General features: G+C 46.1%; 1 long non-coding RNA gene across 2 annotated transcripts in view; it reads left to right on the top strand.

Annotated features, from left to right (window-relative positions):
- Nucleotides 1-18,243, top strand: part of LOC139084705 (uncharacterized) — a 45,435-nt gene that overhangs the window by 3,582 nt on the left and 23,610 nt on the right. The window contains exon 3 of one of the 2 annotated variants that reach the window (XR_011542344.1): nucleotides 16,215-16,744. The exons of the other annotated variant lie outside the window; for it this stretch is intronic. This is a non-coding gene — a long non-coding RNA (uncharacterized lncRNA). Of the gene's footprint in view, nucleotides 1-16,214; nucleotides 16,745-18,243 lie in introns of those variants that run through there. 2 annotated transcript variants of the gene reach the window in all.

Consider the following 18,243-nt stretch of genomic DNA (forward strand, 5'->3'; position numbering starts at 1 on the left):
GGGCGCTGGGGGACCCGGAGAGCCTGCAGCCGCCTGGCCAAGTTATTTATGCTCTGTGGAGCTGCCCTTCTCACCCAGCTCATTCCTTCCTCACGGCGCTGGGACTGGGGCTGGAGGGCAGTGAGGGGAGGAAGGAAGCTGCCGGGAAATCATAAATTAGGGCCCTGAGAGGGCCTTCCTGCCCTCCTCAGGAATCCTCAGGAGGAGAGGCTGTGCCGTTGTGGGGGCGGGAGGACAGCAGAAGGACAGGGTGGGGCACGAGCAAGCATGGCAGCACAGGTGCCTGGATTTAGATTAGGAGACCTGGATGTTCTGTGTGATCTGGAGCCACTTCCTTCTCTCTGGGCCTCAGTCTCCCCGTCTGGAAAATGGGGTGATGAGAGACTTGGGGACTTTCCTGTGACTGTGCTTTGTTGACTATGAAGGAATAGACAAATGAGACACCTTCTCCTTAATGTTTGTCCCACTTCCCTTCCTCTGGTACCTTCCCCCAAATCCCCTCCTTTCTGCCCCCGCCTCTGCCCCACCTACCTTCTCTGGGGTCCCTTACTCGGCTTCTCTTTCCATGCCTCTCTTCCTGCAAAAATGGACTAATGAGGTCTCCTTAGGCAGCATCCACCTAGCTGGGGAATAGAGGGAGGAGCCATTGGCTTGTTCATACTAGAGTCTTAATAATAACTGATATGTTGAAGGTTGTTAAATATTAGGGGGCAGTTAGCAGGATTTCTTCCTCATTTAAGCACTAAATCACTGGTAGTGGAACTTCTCGCCTGGTAAGGGGGATGCTTGGTGACCAAGGGTCTAGGAACAAGGTCTGCCAAATGAGAGGACCTCTGAGTGGGAAGGTGTCCATCTCCCAGCTCCAGGGAGGTGAAGTCTACCCTCTGCTGGACACATCTGGAGCGGCGGCCATAAGTCCCTTTGGATAGATGGATCTGGCAGGCCTGAAGGGCAGGCAAGAGGAGTCACTCAGAGTAGAGATCCTGGAATTGCCCACCAGCCCCGCCATTCCCAGGAGGCGCCTGCTGGGCCATGAGCACGTGGGCCTGCCCCACCTGACGCCCCAAGATGAATGGTTTCCACCTTTGAGGAAGTGATTCTGAGGGGGAGGAGGAGAACGAGAGGAGGATGAGAGAAAGGAATCAGAGACAGAGAGATATAAATACTCAGAAAGAGAGCCAGCAAGCCAGAGAGAGAAGGAGATAAAGTGAGCCATAGAGATGTAGAAAGAGACGGATGGAAAAACAGAGAAACAGAGAGACAGACAAACAGACAGACAGACACAGAGAGAAGGGCGCTTCAGCAAGAGGACCCCCGGTCATTGGTCTCAGCTCCTGTGCGAACCGGGCAGAGGCGGCAGGACCAGGGTGCCTAGGCCTCATCCCTCCCTCTGTGCCCCACAGGCTCTGGCCTCCTTCAGACCCCACCCCTACATCCCCAGGGTAGGGAGCCGGTCCTCCCTCCATCTCCCTCCCGTGCCAGGCACTGGCTGACTGACGGGCTCTGGGCTGTCTGGAGCTGGTGTAAATCGTGCACGGGCAGCCCTGTGAGGCAGACGGAGCTGCTGGGCCCAGGAGAAATGGATCCCGGGCTCGGGCCTTGGCCCTGGCAGTCTTAAGCTGATGGACAGCTCTATGTGTGCTCCTGGAGCACCTGGACTCCAGCTCTCCCTGCCCTGCCCTGCCCTCCGGTCCAGCCCTGCGGGGCTAAGCCTGGGTCCACTCTCCACTGCCCGCTCCTCGCCTCTGTCCCCTCCAGACTCCCTACTTTGTGGGATATGGCCTTGGTCTCCTTGGTGGTCTTTCATCTCCTCTGTGACCCTTCCAGTCCTTCAAGATCTTCCTAAAGGCCAATGGAGCCAAGGTACCCTGGGAGGGAAACCTTCAGTCTCCCTGCTGCCCTCAGGTTGAGAACTGAATGTGACCTGGCCTGCTCATCCTCCCTCTGCCCCAGACCCTAGACACCAAACCTCTTTCAGTTCCCAGCCCACTCTGTGCTCTCCAGCTGGCCACAGGGCTTCCCCCCGTCCCCTCTTCCTGCCAGTGCCCACTCACCCTTCTGTCTCAGCTCAGACATCATCCTTCCCTGCCTCTAGGAAAGCGCCCCACATCCCCAAGACTCGGTCACGTGTCCGCTGGCTTCCCCGCTCTCAACATTCTGTGCTGGAGCCTTCTGTTAATTTGTCTGGTTCCTCTGATGGATCATAAATAGGTGTGGATTTTTGTAATCATTCTAAGAGTTTTAGGAATGATACATACCCAAGAATGCACAAAAGATACATTTGGGTACATAAAAATTTCTGCACAGACAAAAAGTAATATGATTTAACCGTGCAAAAATTTGCAACATATTGATCAGATAAAAAGGCTAATTTCCTCCATGTATAAAGAGCTCTTACAAATCAATGACATCAATCAATGAGGCAAAAGAGAAATGGACAAAAGTATGAATGGACAACTTGGAATGAAAAGGTATTTAACTTGACTCAAAAGAAAAGCGATGCAAACGAAAACCACGATGAGATAGCGCTTTCCAAAACTGATGGAAAGGACTTAACATTTTTGATAAAATGGATCGGCAAGGAAGGGTGTGGGGAAAATGTCACTTCACATAAGCCCTCTTTGGAGTTCAGTTGGTAATATGTAATAAAATGTAAAATGTATACTCCTTTGACTTAGCAATTCTACCCTGAGGAAGTTTCTCACACGTATATTTAGAGAGAGCACAAGGAAAATAACGGAAGCACTATTTGTAGTAGCAAAAAATGGAAACAACCTAAATGCGCATTGCAGGGGACTGGTAAATTAAGATACATCCATCAGTGGAATGCTATATTGCCATTAAAAAGAATGAAAACACATGTGGTATATCCATACAGTGGAATATTAGTCAGCCATTAAAAGGAACAAAGTACCAACAAGTGCTATGGCATGGATGAACCTTGAAAACATTATGCTGAGTCAAAGAAGCTGGACACAAGAGGCCACATATTGTATTTATATGAAATGTCCAGAATAGGGAAATCCATAGAGACAGGAGATTAGTGGTTGCCAGGGGCTGGGGGGAGGGGATGGAAGTAACTGCTAATGGGTACAGAATTTCTTATCAGGATGATGAAAATGTTCTAGAATTAGGTTGTGGTGATGGTTGCACAACTCAATATACTAAAAACCACTGAATTGTTTATGTTAAAGGATGAACTTTGTGGTATGTGAATCTTATATATATAAAAACAAGGTAGGGGCCAGCCTGGTGGCTCAGTGGTTAAGTGCGCACATTCCACTTCAGTAGCCCAGGGTTCCCCAGTTCGGATCCCAGGTTTGGGCATGGCACCACTTGGCAAGCCATGCTGTGGTAGGCATCCCACATATAAAGTAGAGGAAGATGAGCACAGATGTTAGCTCAGGGCCAGTCTTCCTCAGCAAAAAGAGGAGAATTGGCAGCAGATGTTAGCTCAGGGCTAGTCTTCCTCAAAAAAAAAAAAGGTAGATCTAAGTGTTTTATTATGAAACAATTTCCAAGATCAGTTGTTAAATGAAAAAGGTAAGTGCAGCTGTGTGTAAAGGATGCTGCCATTTGTAAGGAAATTGCAGGAATATATACCCATAAATACTTGAATCACATGCTCACTGTCTCTGAAAGAATTCTCTAGAAACTGGTAACTGGCTGTCTTTGGGAAGGGGAACTGAGGGGTCGAGGGTGTTCCTTTTCAGTGTGAATGCTTTTGCATGGTTTGAAAAAATTAATACCAAGAAGTATGCAAACCATAGTCACCTTTTGCCCTAAGAATTAAATACTGTGTGTGCGCGCACATATAAAATGGCAGCTCTTATAGTTCTAGCTCTGGTAGCTTTCGCCTGCAGCCTGGAAGGGCCCCTGGGTGCTGGGGTGCGGTTTTGACACAGAGTGCCGCCTCTGAGCAGACAGAGGATCCACTAGTGCCTGGGCTGGATCATGAGCTGTACCTCTGAACCAGCTCTGCCCTGGGAAGCGGCTCCCTCCCTGTTCACAGGAAGGACCCTGTGCCTCTGTCCTCAGCAGGGCTGGCGCAAGGCTCCCAGTTGCTCAAGACACACTGAGTGGAGGCTGTTCCCGGAGGTGATGGGGAGATGGGGGCCCCAGCCAGTGGGAAGGACCCGCCCCGGGAGTTGGGCTGGCAGACAGCCAGGGCTGCCCCTCATGTCTGCAGGCTGGAGTCACAAGAAGCTGAAGATGGCTGTGTCCTCCCCTAATCCCAGGGAGGGAGGGAGGGGAAGAGAGAGGGAGGGAGGACAGAGACACAGAAGAGGAGAGTGAGAGAGAGACGGGGAGAGACTGAATGTCAAAGACAGAGATAACAAGAGGCAGAGACAGAGAGAGACGGAAGATAAGAGAGAGAGAATGTCAGAGAGGGAGAGAGAAACAGAGAGACTGAGTCCCAACGTCGGCCTAGAGGCACTCAAGTCACACAAGCAGGAACCGAGAGGCTGAGAGACAGAGAGACCAAAGGAGGGCGGGAGATGGAGAGGGGCGTGGGGGGCCAGCAGTGACCTGCTTCCCACTGGGCCAGCCCCCACCCTTTATCTGTGCGACTGCAGACTGCATGCGTTATCACAGCCGCCCGTGCAGAGGTATTTTGCCCAGGAGAGGGAGGCCGGGGAGGGTGATAAACCGCACAGCCAGCAAGGGCAGCGTGGGACTCAGAAGTCTGCCTGCAGAACCTGGAGCAGGCAGCCAGGATCCTCCAGGTCCAGAATCAGCCCTGGGACCCTCACTGTGCCCATCTCCCTCCTTACAGGGGCCTGTTGGCCCAGCTGGGCTGTTTGTGCCCAGCCCCCATGGGACATGCCCAGGGGCACAGCAAAAAGGGCGGCCTGTTGTCAGGAAGGAGCCCAACATACAGCTAATGTTGTGGGGTCTGTAGGCCCAGCTTGGCCAGGAGGGTTCAATCCTGTCTATGTCTTCCTCACTGTGTGACCTTGGCCATGTTGCTTCCCCTCTCTGGGCCTCAGCGTTCTCCCCTGCAAAATGGGCATGGCCACACGTGTTTCAGGGTAGGTAGCTATGAGGAGCATTTAAAGGAGCCCCTTGCCCTGTGCTCAGGAAAAGGTACCCGTGTTGAATCCAAAGCATGTTACATATAGTTTGCAGAAGGAGAAATCTGGGCAGCCTGGGGACATGAAGACTGGGACAGACAGAAGGGTCAGTTTTTGGCAAAGAGAATATTGGGGACGAACTAGGGATTCCCAAAGGCGCTTTGCTACTACTAATTGTTGCCTGAAATGCTTCTATTGACCAAGCTCTTGGGCTAAAGCAAGGAAAACCCATGTTGAAATTGAAAACTCTGCTCTAGGAGGGCTATTGTATGTATGCAAGACTGCACTAATCAGTTATTTTCTGTCCATTTGTCTGGCTTTGCAAAGCTGGCTCAGGGAACCCGTTCTCTTTCGAGGAACTCTGCCTGCAATTAGGAAGCTCTGCCACTAGGTGGCGTCTGGGGTTTGCACCTGCACAGAAACGAGATTTGGGGGGCAGGGGGAGGGGGGCACCCTCTGATCCACTCCCAGAAGTTGCCTTTTGAGAAGAATAGACAGGGGTTCAAAGACAGTCTTCAAATTGGTGGAAAAGAGTGCTATGACCACCTAGCAATGTCTGCCCTGGGTGGAAGAGTAGAAAGCAGCAGCTTCTGTGCCAGGCGTCTGGCCATCTCTAGACCCTGCTTCTGAGTGGACAAGGATGTGTTTCTATTCAATGGTACTTTTCAGAATAAGTGAGACTCTTTTTAAAACACCTGAGCATAAATATTAGAATGACTAATCACTGTTTAAGAAGGGATGCTTCTAAGAATTTTTTATTATTTTGTAATAAAGAACATATAGTTTGGGAATGGATCCTTATGCAGCCAGATATGGAAGAAAGCAAACACAAAGGTACAGCCTTTCTCACTAGTCACGAATGGTTAAGAATTTCTTTGTGTGTGTGTGTGTGTGAGGAAGATTGGCCCTGAGCTAACATCTGTTGACAATCTTCCTCTTTTTGCTTGAGGAAGATTGTTGCTGAGCTAACATCTGTGCCAGTCTTCCTCTATTTTGTACATGGGACATCACCACAGCATGGTTTGATGAGCAGTATGTATGTCTGCACCTGGGAACTGAACCGGCGAACCTGGGCTGCCGAAGTGGAGCATGCAAACTTAACCACTACGCCACTGGCCTGGCCCTGAAATATTTTTAAAGAGAGGAACCTTTAATGCCCTTTTTTTTTACCTGCTTTTTCCTGTGTGCTCATAAGCAGCTCTCACCTTGGAGTCGAAATATTCACAGCTTCGCTCAGGTCTGTGGCTGTCTGCTCGCTTGGCCTCTGTCTCAATGAGCCAGTTCTTGGAAGAAACTATAAAGGAGCAAGAAAGCCTTTTTGGCTGCACTCTTCTTAAGAACTGCTGAGTTTTAGAAAATCATTCTTTTTCATCAGTAATCCCTCAAAGCCTTCTTAGAATCTTTTTAGGGTTAAAACATTATAATAATATAATATTGTTAATTTTTTTTAAGAAAAATAAATCACTTGTAATCCATCCACCTTGATATAATGATTCCCCAGGTATTTGTTTGGGGTTTTTGCCTCCCTTTTTTTAATGCTTCTTTTTTTTTTTCTGCCAAAGACAGAGAGGTTCCTGCCCCTTGAAAATCTCTCCCCTGCTTCCAGGCAGCTGAAAATCCTCCTTCTTTCTCTTACTCTTAGCTGTTTGTTCTTTGAAGTCAAAGCTGGTTTCATTTTCAGTCCGCACTCAGTGGTTCTTTCCTGACAGTCACACCAGGGATCAAAGGAAGCCGGACACAGGCTGTCTTCTGCAGGGTCGGGAGTTGTCACAGGTTCACACACATGGCTGCCCATTCATGCTCCATTTTTGTAACCATGAGCAAAGGGATGTCTGCAAGGCTGGACACCAGATATCTTTGTGGGGATTATGGGCGTGTCTATATTTTCTTGTTTCTACTTTGCCACTTTGGTGGGCTCCAACGTGTCATGTTTGTAATTTAAAATGTAAGTTATTTTTAATTGAAAAAACACATTCACCACTCCTAGGTGTACACCCAAGACAAACGAAAACACATATCCACACAAAAACTTGCACACGTATGTTCATAGCAGCGTCACAATAGCCAAAAAGTGGAAACAGCCAAATGTCCATCAACTGATGAATGGCTAAACAGCGGTACGTCCATACAGTGGAATATTATTCAGGCAATAAAAAGGAATGGTGTACTGACACATGCTACAATGTGGATGAATCTCAAAAATATCATGCTAAGTGAAAGAAGCCAGTCACAAAAGGCCACGTATTGTATGATTTCATTATGAAATGTCCAGAATGGGGAAATCTATAGAGACAGAAAGCAAATGAGTGGTTGCCTAGGGCTGGGGAGGAGGCACAGTTGGAGGGAAATGGGAAGCAACTGCTAATGCGTATAGGATTTCTTTTAAGGATGATGAAAATGTTCTCAAGTTGATTGTGGTGACGGTTGCACAACTCTGAATATCCTGAAAAACACTGACTTTCCCACTTTAAGCGGATGAATTGTATGGTAGGTAAATTACACCTCAATAAAGCTCTCATATACAAAACACACAAACAGAAAAAATCAAACAGAACTTTAAGATTTTAAAGGCGAGGAAAAAGTGTTCCTTAAGACTCTGAGGAAGGGGGATGGGCAGGGGTGAGAGGTGGAGAGAAAGATCCCGCATCGTCCGACCTTCATGCCCACCCGCAAACACCGCAGGACACCAGCTGTGCCCTGCAGTGGGTGGTGGCCATTCTGTGGTGAGCGAGATGGATGTGGGTGACGCTGGCCCTGCCCTGGCTGAGCTCCCAGGCCAGAGAACGAGCACAGGTGAACCCACGTTATAATCACTGCAATAACCCATGACAGTGAGTAGGGCCTGCGGGAGTGCAGAGGAGGCCCCTGACTCAGCCCTTTGTCAAGGGAGGGGGAGAGGGGCATCTAAACTTAGACTTGGCAGATGAGCAAAAGCCACCCAGGTGAAGCCCAGGGGAAGAGTCGCAGGTGAAGGGAACAGCGGTAACAGCATGGGGGTGGCCTGAGGGCAACAGCAGGCCTGGCCCCCTGTAGGAACCAGGGGCAGGTCAGTGTGTGACAAGAGGATTGAGGGTGGGGAGCAGAGAGACCCAAAGCCTGAGAGGTCAACAGGGCCAGGCCCTGGGAGCTTTGAGGGCCAAGACTGGGCTGCTTCCTGAGGCCCTCGGAGTTGCTGTGAGACTTAATGGGGAGGGACATGGGTCTGGTCTTTGCAAGGGCCAGAGGCCCGGAGGCAGGGGTGGTTGCAGTGGCCCAGCTTGGAGGATGGTGTCTGGGGCTATGTGGAGGGGTTGAATGATGACCCCCAGAAGCTATGTCCAGGTCCTGGAAGCTGTGAATGTGTCCTGTTTTGGACAAAGGGTCTTTGCCAATGTAATTAAATTAAGGATCTTGAGATGAGATCATCCTAGATTACCTGGGTGGGCCCTGAATCCAATGACAAATGTCCTTATAAACGACACCCAGAAGAGAGACAGAGAAGAGAAGGTGAAGACAGAGGCAGAAACTGGAGTGATGCAGCCACGAGGCAAGGAATGCCTGGAGCCACCAGAAGCTGGAAGAGGCACGGACGGGTCCTCCCCGGTACCTTCGGAGGGAGCACAGCCCTACTCACATCCTGACTTCTGACTTCTGGCCTCCAGAACTGTGAGAGAAGAAATTTGTGCTGTGTTAAGCCAGCGAGTTTGTGGTGATTTGTGACGGCAGCCCTAGGACGCTAACACAGGAGGTCACTACAGGGATGGAGTAAAGTCACCAGATTCTAGAGACTTGGGGGAGGTAGAAATAACCTCCTCACACACCTCCTCTCCTGAATCCCCAGGCGTTGCCTTTTGCTCCAACTGCAATAATTCAAGCCTCATTCCTCCACCTGAGAGCTGTGCGGCTCACCTGTAAAATGGAACGCTAACAGCCACCCCGCAGCTAAGGCTTGGGGAGCATGAATGCCTGGTGCCTGGCACACAGCGAGCATTCAGCACAGGATGGCATGGTTATAAATTCATAAAGCCTTAGCGAGTAGGTGAAATAGCATTGCACTCTGCAAATGTCCCTGACCCTCAGAACCTTCCCCCTGGGCCCCTGGGCAGCTGAGAGGAGTGATGGCATCATGGGATGGAGTTATGGGTTGAATTGTGTCCCCTCAAAAGATGTTGAGGTCTTAACCGTTGGTACTTCTGGAGGTGACCTTATCTAGAAATGGAATTTTTGCAGAAGATCAAGTTAAGATGAGGTCATGAGGGTGGGCCCTGATCCAATATGACTGTATCCTTACAAAATGGGAAATTTGGACATAGGGACAGACATGCAAGCAGGAGGACAATGTGAAGACACAGCGAGGAGGCCATGTACAAGCCAAGGAATGCCTGCAGCCACCAGAAGCTAGAGCCATGGAACAGATTCTCCCTCACGGCCCTCAGAGCGAGCCAACCCTGCTGGCACCCTGATTTCAAGCTTCTGGCCTCTGGAACTCTGAGACAATAAATTTCTGTTTAAGTCACTCAGTGTGTGGTACTCTGTTACCACAGCCCCAGGCCACTAATACGGGCGGGAATAAGATGGGTCTCCCCGTCTGAGGAAACTGGGCTTCCCAGGGCCTGCGGGAATACCTGGAGGCTGGTGCCAACCACCCACCCCCCACAGTCACTGTCCAGGCCTGTGGCCAGGCTTGGCTGCCTCTTTGCCCCCCACTAGCTCCCAGGAGGGCACCAGACACTTCCAGAAGTCTGGGATACATTTGGAAACCCTGGCAAAGGGGTTTCAAGTTAGGCCTCATCCTGGTCAGTGGGGGAACCACCATCTGGATCCCGTTTGCTGTCCCCTGGCAGGGGAATCTGAGCAGAACTGTGGAAAGTGGTTAGGGAGGGGCGGCTCTCTTTGTGGCCAGGGCCCTGGGTCAGGAGACAGCAGGCCCTGCAGTCAGGCCCTGGGTCAAACACTGGCCCTGCCACTTACTTGCCAGGTGACCTCAGGCTGCTCATGTCACCTTCCTCCTCCCATATCACCTTCCTCATCTTGCTTTTCTCACCTATAAAATGAGCACAACAGTAGAATTTACCTCCAAATGTTGCTGCCAGGATTCAATGGCATAATGCAAATAGGAGGATGCTTGATGAAGGGAAACTTGAGATATTTTTTTAATCTTTTAAAAAAATTGTGGTGAAATATACATAATATAAAATTTGCCGTTTTAACCATTTTTAAATGTGTGGTTCGGTGGCATTAAGAACATTCGCATTGTTGTGCAACCATCACCCCTGTTGGTCTCCAGAACTCTTTTCATCTTCCCAGACTGAAATTCTGTACCCAGTAAACACCCATCCCCTCCTCCCCCAGCCCCTGACAACCACCCTTCTATCTTCTCTCTATGAATGTGACTATTCTAGATACTGCATAGAAGTGGAATCATGTAATATTTGTCCTTTGGTGACTGGCTAATTTCACTTGGCAAAATGTCCTCAAGATTCACCTGTGTTGTAGCATGTGTCAGAATTTCCTTTAGATTTTTTTTTAAAGAGAAAAATATTACTAGTTGCTCTGTGCTGTTGAGAGCCCCCGCCACCATGGGCAGAAGTGCTGAGCAGCTCCCTGCTTTTGTGACTGAGGGACAAGCTGGAGCCGTGGGCCTGGAGGAAGGAAGCCCGGGGACAGGATCTGCTCTTGGGACCACCTGTCTCCCTGCCTCTTGTGTAGGGAACTAGAAGGGGGCATTTTCTAAGGGATGCTGGAGCTCCTAATTCACTCCCTTTTGAGTTTGTGAAGTTTCTAGAAGGAGATCCCAGGATTCCAGGGACCCACACTGGGCTGGGAGCACTGATTCCCCACCTGCCCAGGGGTAGGCTGGGGTAAGGAATAACTGTGTGCACAAACGCTATGTGTGAACTAAAAAGGGGGAGTGGCTAAAATGCTGGGGGGCCCTGGCGCATTTGGGAGTGCCTCAGCCAGCATCTTACAGGGGTCCCATAAATCTCCCATAAATCAGTTGCATCTGAGTTCAGGTTCTCCCGTAAGTGCAGCCAGGCTGGACCCTGCCGGACAGAACTCTGAGGTTCCCAGACATATCGCACGCAGGAGGGGGACCCACGCCGGGGAGGAGACAGAGCCTGCTTGTGGTGGAGGGCGAGGGCTGGCCTCCCTGGACCCGGCCCCTAGTGGCTGCTCCCAGAGGATGGCGCCCTTGTTCCCTGGGTCACCACTCCCTCTGACCTCCCTACTCCCCAGGCCAGCAGAGCCTTGCTCCCAGCAAGACAGAATGGTTCTTGGATGGACAGCGGACTAAAAAGGCCTGGGGTCATCCTCCTGCACAGCGATCTTTATTGTTGTCCAGGGAGAAGGGGGTGCAGGGAAAGGTGGGGTCAAGCATGGGGCCAGGAGGTCGCATAGACCTGGGCCACCCACTGGCCTGAGCAGGGCTCTTCACCTCCCTTCGCCAGCCGCAGTCCCCTCGCCTGTAAACTGGAGATAATAATAACTGTGGCCAGCTGATAGGGCGGGCGAGAATTCAGCAGGGTGATGTCCAATGTCCAGCCTGAGCCTGGCGCGTTGTGAGTAAATGGCCCTGTTACCATCAGGAGGAGGACAGCTGCCTGGACGAATGTGCATTAGGACGCCCTCTGGAATGCTGTTTCTTTTGGATGCATCAGCTCACTTTCTAGCCACTGGCCTCTTCTACGAGTTGCACACAGATAAAAGATCCCAGTTAATGAGGATTCTGGTTAAAGTTTTAAAATTCACAGCAAGCCCACTCCGCATAATAATGTATCAGAAACACAACAATCCTTTAATCTAGGAGGAATTAATTGCTGGGCCCAGAATTCAGGGCACGCTGACAGAATCCTTAATTTCTTAAGCCGATGGTTTCAAAAAGCGACTGATTTTAGACTGGCTTCTCTCGACGCATAAGTCAGACTCCCACAGTTCCGACAAAGGGCGAGATTGTCTTGATGTCTTACTCAGTAAGAATCATGTATGTGGGGCCTGAATTAATGTCAGCTCTGAATTTTTCCCGCTGGGTGGAACGTGGCAGACTTGAATGCCCAGGAGTTTCAATGCTGGCTCTGTGGCCCGAGCATACGGGGTACTGTACAGGGAATGTCCTGTCTTGTCCCACACACGTTTGCTGAGCGCCCACTTGGAGTCCAAGTTCACTTTTGGGTCAGCAGTGCAGGAGCAGGCACGACCAGCTGTGAAGACAGACCACAGTCAGATAACCATAATTGCACATTGTGATAAGGAAATGATGCCAAAGAATGAGGCAGAATATATGAAAGAGAATAACAGGGACCTAATTTAGATGGCAGAGCTTGGGGTGGGTGGGTGCAAGTCAAAGAAAATCTTTGTAAGCTGAAAGATGAAGGATGAGGGGAATTAACTGGCGGAGAGTGAAGAGAATAGTGTTGCTGAGTGAGGAAACACTCTGTGCAAAGGCCCTGAGGCAGGAATATATCCTTATAGGAGCTAGGGGCTGTTCTCAGGGAGCTGACAGCGACTGAGGCACAAGGACAAGAAAAAAATCATGATCATCACCATAACAGACAAAGGTGAAGCATAAATGCTTCATATGGGCTCGTGTGCTCTGGGTGCTGTGCTTTGCTCACAGGAATCTGAGCTCCATTTCGGCCCCAAAAAAGGACCATCCTTGGTTTTGCATTGTGAGTTTTGAGAGGTCTTTATACATTCTGGATACAAGTCTTTTATCAGATATGTGATTTACAAATATTTCTGTCGATCTGTGACTTGTCTTTTCGTCTCTGAACATTGTCTTTCAAAGATCATATGTTCTTAATTTTGGTGAACTCCAGTTTATTGATATTTGATTTGTGGATCATGCTTTTAGCATCGTATCTAAGAAATCTTTGCCCAACCCAGGGTTACAAAGATTTTTTTCTCTCTCTTATCCTAGAAGCTTTATAGTTTTAGGTTTTACATTTAGGTTTATCATCTATTTTTGAGTTAATTTTTGTACATAGTGCAAAGTGTGGATCAAAATTTTTTTTTGCATATGGATATCTGTGTATTAATTTCCTGAGGATGCCATGATAAATCACCACGTACTTAATGGCTTAAAACAATGGAAATTTATTCTCTCACAGTTCTGGAGGCCAGAAGTCTGAAGTCTAGGTGTTGGCAGGGCCACGCTCCCTCTGGGGGCTTTATGGAAAAATCCATCCCTCACATCTTCTAGCTTCTGGTGGCTGCCTGGCATCCCTTGGCTTGTAGTCACATACTCTCCTCTCTATCTCTGACTTCACACCGCCTTCTCCTTGTGTGTCTCTCCTCTGTGTGTCTCTTATAAAAAGACCTGTCATTGGATTGAGGGTCCACCCAGACAATCCAGGATGATTTTCTCATTTCAAGATCCTTAACTTAATTACATCTGCAAAGACCATTTTTCCAAATAAGGTAATATTCATGCGTTTCACGAATTAGGATGTGGACATCTCTTTTTGGGGGGGACGAGGGGGGCACCATTCAACACACTATAATCGTCTCAGCACCATTTATTGAAAATGCTATCCTTTCTCTACAAAATTGCCTTTGCACCTTTGCTGAAAATCAATTGACCATATACATATATGGGTCTGTTTCTGGATTCCTCGTTCTATTCCATTAAACTACTTGTCTATTTTTTTTTTAACTTTTTATTAAGATTATGATAGTTTACAACCTCGTGAAATTTCAGTTGTACATTGTTAGTCATGTTGTAGGTGCCCCACTTCACCCTTTGTGCCCTTCCCCCAACCCCCTTTCCCCTGGTAACCACCAATCAATTCTCTTTGTCTCTATGTTTAACTTCCACCTATGAGTGGAGTCATACAGAGTTCATCTTTCTCTATCTGGCTTATTTCACTTAACATAATACCCTCAAGGTCCATCCATGTTGTTGTGAATGGGACGATTTTATCTTTTTTATGGCTGAGTAGTATTCCATTGTATATATATATACACCATATCTTCTTTATCCAATCATCAGTTGATGGGCACTTAGGTTGCTTCCACGTCTTGGCTATTGTAAATAATGCTGTGATGAACATAGGGGTGCACGGGACTTTTGGAATTGCTGATTTCAAGTTCTTTGGATAGATATCCAGTAGTGGGATGGCTGGGGCATAAGGTATTTCTATTTTTAATTTTTTGAGAAATTTCCATACTGTTTTCCATAGTGCCTGCACCAGTTTGCATTCCCACCAACAGTGTATGAGGGTTCCTTTTTCTCCACAACCTCTCCAACATTTGTCACTTTTTGTTTTGGATATTTTTGCCATTCTAACAGGGTAGGTGATATCTTAATGTAGTTTTGATTTGCATTTCCCTGATGATTAGTGATGGTGAGCATCTTTTCATGTGTCTATTGGCCATCCGTATATCTTCTTTGGAGAAATGTCTGTTCATGTCCCTTGCCCATTTTTTGATCAGGTTGTTTGATTTTTTGTTGTTGAGCTGTGTGAGTTCTTTATATATTATGGAGATTAACCCTTTGTCGGATAAATAACTTGTAAATATTTTTTCCCTATTAGTGGTTTTTTTTGTTTCAATCCTGGTTTCCCTTACCTTGAAGAAGCTCTTTAGTCTGATGAAGTCCCATTTCTTTATTCTTTCTATTGTTTCCCTCATCTGAGGAGTTATGGTGTCTGAAAAGATTCTTTTGAAACTGATGTCAAAGAGTGTACTGCCTATATTCTCTTCTAGAAGACTTATTGTTTCAGGCCTGATCTTTAGGTCTTTGATCCATTTTGAGTTTATTTTTGTGAATGGTGAAAAAGAGTGGTCAATTTTCATTCTTTTACATGTGGCTGTCCAGTTTTCCCAGTACCATTTGTTGAAGAGACTTTCTTTTCTCCATTGTAGGTCCTCAGGTCCTTTGTCGAAGATTAACTGTCCATAAATGTGTGGTTTTATTTCTGGGCTTTCATGCTTGTCTATTTTTACACTACTGTCATATTGTCTTAATTGCTATAGCTTTATAATAAGTGTTGAAGTTAGGTATTTAAGTCCTCCAACTTTGTTCTTCTTTTTTAAAGTTCTTTTGACTATTCTAAGTCCTTTGCATTGCCATGTAAATTTTGGAATCAGCTTGTCAATTTCTACAAAAAAGCCTGCTTGGATTTTGACTAGGATTATGTTAAATCTATAGACTGATTTAGGGAGAACTGACATCTTGATGATAGTGAGTCTTTCAATCCATGAACATAGTATACCTCTCCACTTATTTAAACTTTTAAAATTTCTTGCAACAATGTTCTGTACAATGTTTTACACTTTCTGTTATATTTATCCCTAAGTATTTCGTATTTTTATACTTTTGTAATTTTTATGTTAATGGTATTTTAAAAAATTTTAACTTCTGATTATGTTTTGCTAGTAATATTATTGATTTTTGTATATTGGTCTTGTATTTTGCATCCTTATTATGCTCACTCATTAGTTCTAGTGGCTTTTTTTGTAAATTCCATCAGATTTTCAACATAGATGTCTATGTTATTTGCAGATAAAGCAGTTTTTCTTCTTTCTCTCAAATATGGATGCCTTTTATTTCTTTTTCTTGTCTGATTATATTGGCTAGAACCTCCAACACAATGCTGAATAGAAGTGGTGAGAGTAAACAGGCCTGTCTTATTCATTTCCCCATAAAGATGAAGCTAGCTGTAGGGTTTTTGTTTTTGTTTTTTCGTACATGTTATCTGTTAAGTAAGGAAGTTCCCTTCCATTCCTGGTGTGCTTAAAGTTTTTATCAGAAATGAATGTTTTTCTGCATTTCTTGAGATGATGTTATAGTTTTTATTTTTAAGTCTGTTAATATGGTAAATCACAGTGATTGGTTTTCCAATGTTGAAGCAACTTTGCATTCTTAAGAGAAATCCCACTTGGTTGTGATATATTACTCTTTTTATATATTATATATTCAGAGGTGGTTTCTGGAATAGTGGTGTGAGGAACTCTGTGGCCCCTCTCCCCAGAGAAACAACTGTAATTGGTAAAAAAAATAATTTAAAAAAACAACCAGTTAAAGTCTCTGGAAATTTCCCTAAGGGCATAAAGCAAACAAAGACGTATTTATTCAAGAAAATCTACTAAATCTCAGAACAGCAAGAGTCTATAGTATTTGAACCATGGCTCACTGTCTCCTTCCTCCACCCACCTCAGTTTAGAATCAGCAAACTTGAGATTATGCAATCTGAAGAACGGAGAGAGAAAAGAAAGCAGAAAAATGAACAGAGATTTAGAGAAATGTGAGACACTATTAAGTGCACCAACACACGCATAATGGGAGCACCAGAGAAGAGGAGTGAGAGAAAGGAGAAGAAAACTACTTAAAGAAATAACGGCTGATGGGGCCAGCTCTGTGGCTGAGTGGTCAAGTTCGCACACTCCGCTCTGGCAGCCCAAGGTTTCACCGGTTCGAATCCTGGGCACAGACATGGCACTGCTCATCAGGCCATGCTGAGGTGGCATCCCATGTACCAAAATTAGAAGGACCCACAACTAAAATATATATACAACTATGTACTGAGAAAAAGAAAAAATAAAATCTTTAAAAAAAAAGAGGAAATAATGGCTGAAAACTCCCCAAATTTGATGAAAACATTAATCTGCATATCCAAGGAGCTTAATGGACTCTAAGTAGGAAAAATACAAAGAGATCCACACCCTAACACATGGTAGTAAAAAAGTTCAAAGACAAAGAGAAATTCTTGAAAACAACAAGAGAAAAATGAGTCATCACATACAGGAGAACCTCAGTAAGACTAACAGCTGAAATAATGGAGGCTAAAAGGCAAAGTGCTGAAAGCAAAAATAAAGTCAACCAAGAATCTTATATCCAGCAAAAACTATCTTTCAAAGCTGAAAGTGAAATAAAGGCATCCCGAGATAAACAAAAATGGAATTTGTTATGTATTATTGGATTCAATTTGCCAAAATTTTGTTAAGAATTTTTGTTTCTATATTCATGAGTGATATTTTAGTTTATATATTCTTATCATACTGCTGTCTGGTTTTGGTATCAGTGAAATAATGGCCTCATAGAATGAACTGGGAAATATTTATCCCTGTTCAATTTTCTGGAAGCTTGTACGGAATTGGTATTATTTCTTCCTTAAATGTTTGGTAGAATTCCCACGCCCATTCAAGCTATTTGGGCCTGAAGTTTTGTTTGTAGAAAAATTTTTAACTACAAATTCAAAGTCTTTAATAGATAGAGAGCTATTCAGGTTATCTCTTGGTTCTTAAATGAGCTTTGGTAATCATCCCCTTCAGGAATTTGTCCATTTCATCTAAGTTGTTGATTTTATTGGCATAAAGTTGTTCAAAATGTTCCTTCGATGTCCTCTAAATATCTGTAGAATCTATAGTGATGTCACCTCCGTCATGTGTCTTCTTTCTTTCTCTACTGGTCAATCTGGCTAGAGGTTAATCAGTTTTGTTGATTTTCTCTGAGAACCAGCTTTGTTTCAGTGATGTTCTTTATTGCTTTCCTTTTTTCCATTTATTTGATCTTCATTCGGATTTTTGTGCCTTTCTTCTACTTACTTTGTGTCTCACTAATCTTCTTTTTTTAATTTCTTAAGGTGGAAGTTCACTTCAATCCTTTTAAATTCATTGAGGTTTGTTTTATGGCCAAGAATATGGTCTATCTTAGTAAATGTTCTATGTACATTGGAAAAGAATGTGCATTCTGCTGTTATTTGGTTAGGAGTTGTATAAATGTCAATTGGGGGGCTGGCCCTTTGGCCAAGTGGTTAAGTTCGCGTGCTCTGCTTCAATGGCCCAGGGTTTCACTGGTTCAGATCCTGGGCGTGGCCATGTCACCTCTCATCAAGCCATGCTGAGGTGGCATCCCACATGCCACAACTAGAAGGACCCACAACTAAAAGAGATATATATATATATAACTATGTACCATGGGGCTTTGGGGAGAAAAAGGAAAAATAAAATCTTTTTTAAAAAAATGTCAATTAGGTTGAAAATATTGGGGAGAAACCCTGGGCCAGTCCAGGCAGTGAAGAGGTCAGGGTTGTTGAGGCCACAGGGATATTTCTCAGCCGTGAAGGCTGAAGCTGTGCAGGGATGGTTTGTCCAGGGGCTCTGGCAAGGAGAGGTCCAGGAGGGAGATGCAGGTTTGGTGTGGTCTTGGCCCTAGGCTGGCCCCCATAGCTGCTTCCCTGGCTGCCCC

Source organism: Equus przewalskii, chromosome 7 (genome assembly GCF_037783145.1).
Source record: "Equus przewalskii isolate Varuska chromosome 7, EquPr2, whole genome shotgun sequence".
Taxonomy (NCBI): Eukaryota; Metazoa; Chordata; class Mammalia; order Perissodactyla; family Equidae; genus Equus; species Equus przewalskii.